This window comes from Akebia trifoliata, chromosome 9 (genome assembly GCF_017979445.1).
Source record: "Akebia trifoliata isolate Shusen 1 chromosome 9, ASM1797944v1, whole genome shotgun sequence".
NCBI classification, from domain to species: Eukaryota; Viridiplantae; Streptophyta; class Magnoliopsida; order Ranunculales; family Lardizabalaceae; genus Akebia; species Akebia trifoliata.
Window position 1 is genome coordinate 16,366,525 of NC_141383.1, and position 6,518 is coordinate 16,373,042.

The 6,518-nt window shown below is 35.3% G+C and overlaps 1 pseudogene; it reads right to left on the reverse strand.

Annotated features, from left to right (window-relative positions):
• Nucleotides 1-2,456: 2,456 nt before the first annotated feature.
• LOC147394415 (PR5-like receptor kinase pseudogene) lies at nt 2,457-3,658 on the reverse strand (annotated as a pseudogene).
• Nucleotides 3,659-6,518: the final 2,860 nt, after the last annotated feature.

Below are 6,518 nucleotides of genomic sequence, written 5' to 3' on the forward strand. Positions count from 1 at the left end.
GGAGTGGAAGAAACCACCATTGAGTTTGGGAACATGTAGACGCCATTCTCACACGCTCCTCTTAGTAGTATCGCCCCCGTGGATCGTTCCTTCACAAGAAAATAAAGTGGGTGAAATTCAAGAAAAACATCATTTTGTTTGGTGAAGTGATGAACGGAAATGAGATTCTTGTGAATATTTGGAACAGATAATGTATCATATAAATGAAAGATTTTTTTAGGTGTGGGTAAGGCTAAAGCACCAATATGTGTAACTGCCAAACCTGTACCATCACTAAGAATGACTTCATTAGTGCCATCATACTCAGAGTGAATTGATAAATTTTGTATATCACCCGTGATATAGGAAGCTGCAGAGTCAATTAACCATTTATGTTCTTGACCGTTAGATGTTTTTGCACAATTAACAATCATTTCAGAAGGATGTAATTGGGGCAGGCCTTAGCTGTGTGGCCCACTTGATTGCAATACTGGCATTTTGGTTGGTATCGTCTTTGGTTTGAATTGAAGTGGCCTGAATTATTGGTACACCGTTGATCACGATATGGGCCATTTGATGATTCTGGCCTTGTTGACGCGAAGACCCTTGACCCTTGTTATTTCCTTTTGGTTGCTAAGTTGCAGAAAAACCAGGACAATGACTTGTGAAATTTGCAGCAGCCACGAGCTACTGGGTAGCAGCCTCCATCCTTCGCAAGTAACTCTCATGCCCAACAAGTAGATCATGGAGCTCTTCAAAGGCAAGCAATTTTTCTCTAGCCTGAATATGTGCGGCAATCTCACGTAATTTGGGCCCTAACCCGTTGAGGACATGGAGGGTGATGTCGTCATCGGAGATTGGGTGATCAATGAGGGCTATCTCATCAGCCAAGCCTTTAACCGCATGAAGATACTCTAAGATTGGGCGGTTTCCATGCTGAATCAAGGTCAATTCTTCCTTGAGTTGCATTGCCCTTGTACGCGATTTACTTGCGTACATAGTTGATAATTTTTTCCAGGCTTCATAGGAGGTTTTGGCTGTAGCAATAAGAGGCTTGATTTTTGGGGAAGTAGAAGCAAGGATAGCACTAAGAATTAGCTTATCTTGTCTAACCCAGTGGTATTTCTTGACTATAGACGGTGGGGTTCCATCTGAGAAGGGGCAATGCGATTCGCCATTAACGTAATCCATTAGATCATAGCCAATTAGGAGAGCCTCAGATTGAGCTCGCCATTGGGGAAAAGATGAGGGTGTGAGTTTCTCATTGATCTGAGCTGTGATGTTAAAAACAACAGGAGGAATTTCTGAGGGAGAGGTAGGCTGATTTGCGGAAGACATGAGGATCAAATTCTCATTGGAGATTTGCTCTGATACCATATAGAAAAGTAAATCTTTCTGGAGCTCCCAATGGCAATTTCTGCACACATTTTATTGATACTTAGGATTGATTTTATACAGACCTTACAAATCTATTTAAGGAATTATACAACTAAGAAAATAACATATACATCAGTTACAACTTTTATTTGCTAAAATACAACAATTGCATCAGTTACAAGGCATGATTTTTGCTGCAGATTGATTCTAGATTTCTTGTTGAGTTTGAATTTGAATTTTATTCTTGCCTTGTGTCACCTACCTTAATAGTATATTCCTCTCACTTGTTAGATTATGGGTTAGTTTTTCCTTTGATCACGCACAATTAAAATGGGACTAATCTGATTCTTCTAGAGACTAATTGATCACCTAGTACCAATTACACTCCATTGGTATGATATTGCTCTACAAAATCAAAAGTTGCAATCATTCTACAGAAGCTCAAATGTTTTTCTTTTTCATTCCTTGACACTAGTACAACAACAACACAAAGGAAATTGAAAGAGAGAGAGAGAGAGTATTGAAATCAAGTGCAAGTGGTATGGATTTTGCAAAAGAAACACATTTCTTTAAGACTGAGGTGCATCCGACGACTAGTGATATGCAAGTAATCATAATCAAGTTGATCTCAGGTAATATCACTTAAAACAAAATGGAAAAATAATTAAAATTTTCATGTTGCTATCCAAAAACAGTGTCATGTTACTATAGCAACATATTGTGTCAAGATGTCATGTTTTTGTTGGAAATTAAACACATCGGGCTGCAAGCATGTAGAAAATGGCTTATTTGACATTGTTGATATGATCGTTACCGGGAAATGATGTCCTTAATCTTGAGAGATTCTATTGACACGCTAACTTTTACTTAAAGTAAACCAATCCTTCAAACATTAATTAAACTGTTGTTTATATATATATATATATATATATATATATATATATATATATATTAATTGGTTGTTATAAGCAAAAGTTGCTACGTTAAAAGAAGCTTTCTTAATCTCTAATACTATCATCAATCAACTGCAAATTAACATAAACTTGAAATACATATTTTTTCATTCGATAGATGAAATGAATTAATAAATGCTTTCATGTGAAAGAAAAAGTTAGATATATTATAAAGTAATAATTTTACAAAGTTGATTTGGTTGCAGAAGCTTCTGGTGATCTTGAAGGAGATGTAAAAAGTGACATGAGTGGAATTTGCAATGCTTCAAGACTTCCTTCTAACATCTCCAACACTCTATTCATCGCAGGCCTACTCGATGGATCCATCTGTATGCACCACAAACCTACCAAAATCATTTTTCGTGCAATTTCTTCATCCTTAGTAGTTGTAACTCCACGTAATCCCAGATCCGTGCATGTATCAAGACGCTTGTGAATCCAATGTGGAAAATATATTTCACTAATATTTTCTTCTCCTGGATCAATGTTCTTACGTCCTCCAACCATTTCGAGCAGCATCATTCCATAACTATATACATCTAACTTGTAAGAGACTCCTCCGAAATTTCTATAAATCAATTCTGGTGCAATATACCTTGGAGTCCCTCTAGCACCTATCATCGAAACGACACTCTCTTTCTTAAAGCACAATTTTGCCAACCCAAAATCGAAGATTTTTGGACAAAAGTCTTGGCCTAGAAGAATGTTATGAGGCTTTATATCAAAATGTAATATTCGTGTGTTACAACCACGGTGCAAGTACTCTAGTCCCCGAACAATGCCAACATCAATTTTGTATAGTGTCTCCCATTCAAGGTAAGGATGTTTCTGTAATGATTTTTCATCATATATGAACTTTTCAAGAGATCCATTGGGCATGAAGTCGTAGATAAGAGCTCTTTTGGAAGAGTCAACACAGAAACCTAGGAGACTCACAATATTAATATGGGAAGTTCTACTAATGCTTGCAACCTCATTAATAACTTCTTCTCCATTTCCTTTTGATTCTCTCAACAACTTTAAAGCCACCACACGCCCATCAAATAACTTTCCTTGAAACACGCTACCATAAGCTCCTTGGCCTAATTTGTCTTTGAAGGAGTTAGTCATTTTCTTGACATCTGAGTATTGGTATCTTTTTTGAATCAAGGATACATGATTCTTTAAAAATATCTCCATACTTTGAGAATTTTCTGTCTTTTTCTTCCAAAATAAAAATATATCCGAGGAAAATTTCTTTCTCAAACAAGATATTATAACTACCATTGTAGCTATAACAATGATACCAGCTATCAATGCTGCTGCATGAAATGAACAGAGGACAAAAAGAATCTAATTAACTTTTGGACGCTTGAAATATAATTTGCTTGGAAAAAAGAGTAAGAAAACATGAACTTTTTATAGATCAATTGGCATAAAAAAGAGAAAAAATCATAAAAGAAACTTTGTCGACAGGTACCTTACCTATAGCAAACTTGAATTTTACATTTCCTACAGAACAATCAATACATAGATTTAGTTGAAACAAGAAAAATTATGGGATATTTACAAAAAAGTGATCAACTTTTGACGAATTTATGATTCCATCTCACTGTTCATTCTAATTACCAAAACGTGAACAATAATGAATTCGGAGGTTTTTAAAGTGACTATTTCGCAGGTTTAAAGTGATTACGAAATAATCACTTCAAAACCATCGAATTTGTTACCGTTCTGAATTTATTTTTTAACGAAAACGTGATCATCCGCATTTTGGTAATTAAAATGAGTAGTGAGCCGGAATCATAAATAACTCATTTTCAACTCATGAAATAGTAATTCACCCAAAAATTATTCCAATGTAACTTAAACGTTTTTGCATGATTTCAATATAATCATACAAAAGATTTGCCATCATTAATTGTGGATGGAAGTTTTATCCCTCAAGAGTTGGTAAGAATTTTACATGATGATTTCATATCTAATTAATCTCGTTCTTGATATCGATTTAAGGGAGGTGTTGTCTACAACCCTAGCTTACCTATAAAAATACATAACCATACACATGATGGCTTGATCAGAGTATAGCATGACAAGATTGTACGGAAAGTTCAATTTTGAATCTCAAAGTAATTAAATATTTAGTCAACAAAACTTAACTCTAAAAAAAGGTCCATTGATAGATTCAAGAGATCATTTTGTACTTTTATCATATTATATACTGAGTAGAACGAAAAATTCAGGTTTTCGGGGGATGGATTTTCCAAACATCAAACAATGTTTGGTGCTCAGCATCAAATATATGGTTGAGATGAATGGAAAAACTCTGGTTTCTTAGTATTGATTATGTTTCTTAGCTATCGATAGCTAGGATGAACCATCCTATCATCTTAGTTGTTTGTTGGATGGAGAACCTCAAACCTTGTTGGATACTAGAATTTACCTCTAACTATCTTAGTCTGAAAGTCTCAATCGCTCTGAAATTATTTTCTAAGGGTTTGTTTAGTTTAACATGGAAAATTGGTGGGAAATTAAACTTTCATAGAATTTTTTTTCTTTTCTTTGTTTAATTTGTTCATTTTTCACCCCTTCCTCCCTCTCTCTTTCCCCTATGACTAAAAAAACTAAAAGAAGGATACCAAGTCTGATCCCCTCACAATATTCTTAACAAAAAAGTATCAGATAAAATAGAGGAAAAATTACTTAAAGGACCCTCATGGAATGATTTTCTCTAAATAACCCTTTGCGCAATAGCTTGATAGGACATTTGGTAAATTTTTTTCTTTCTCAATGATCCCTCGTTACTGTGAGTTCACAATTTTTATTGTCGAACTTGACATTTTTTTATTTAGTGTCGAGTTCACAATTTTTATTGTCAAACTCACCACTATTTACTGTTGATCGAGTTCACCACTTTTTATTTACCAACATTGATAAAATCCACCCATTTTAAATTTTAAATTTTTTTTATTAAAATATATGGAAAGATCCACTAAAAACTTGAGATAACGACTTGTTTAGATGATTTTAATCCAAAAGAACCATTCTTGATTAATATAAATTTCAACTAAGAGTCTATAAAAAAAGACGGTTGAGGATTGAGATATGGGGAAAACCCAATTTGCTTAGAGACCAGTTCTAGTTTTCTAGGGATAATATAAATTATTTTTAGATGCATTTTTATCTGGGGTCATCTCAACAACTGTTTGTTTGATGGCTAAATTAGTGTATGGAAAACACTAGTCTCAACTCTCAACCTGCGGTTGATGCTCTCTGTCAAACAGACGGTTGAGACATGCACTACAAGATTTCCTAGAAAAATGTATCCCTCGAAAACAAAGTAGTAATCGCTAAGAAGTTTATATTATTCTCTAGGAAATCTGCATTTTTCCTCTCATGTAGACTGACAGTCTATTTGATGGAGATAGAAAAGTGTATCCCAAGAGAGAAGGGGAAAAAAAAAAGTAGAAATTCTTTTCTTTGAAGGTTTTACTGATCTCTAGGAAATCCGTGTTTTCTCTTCTATCTCAACTATCTGTTTGATGGAGGAAAAGCCTCAAAAGTCCTTAGCCGATTTACGTACCGTGTGCGTGATAAGTAGATGCTGCATCGGGAACTGTAGATGAAGTCGGGGTCGGGGTAGCTGTTTGATTCTTGTCTGCAGTAGCGCTTCTTGTTACATTCAGGGTTGAATTTTTAGGAGGGCTTGTTATTACTGCTGGCACAGGGGGTGATGTGACAGGAGCGTAACCTATTGATGGCGGAGGAGCGTCAGATATTACTGGGTGCGCACTCGCAGGGGGTGGGGGTGATTTCACAGTAGAAGAGTCTGTTCGACACAGGTAGATCTCCTTACAACTCCCAGAGATTCTTGAGTTGTTATTTGAACTATCGCCTTCAATTTTCTGACATAAATATTTCGGTAGATTGATAAAGTTGATGATGAAGTATAAGAAAAAGAAAAGATTAATAACTTGGATAAGGTGAAGCTTCATTTTGAAACAAAGAAGAAGAGAAGATGTCTGAATGAATGAGTTAACAAGGAAATTGGAAGAAGTAGGCTTATTATTTCAATAATGGGACCCTGACGCGTTGAAACTAAAGATATCAAGACTTCAATCATCAATTAGTCTCCATGATTTCCTACGGATCCGTTTCAATTAGGAATCTCCATGGTGTAGCCTTTCATCTCAGCCGTTCTCTGATGGAGATGAACCTGATATTTTACAC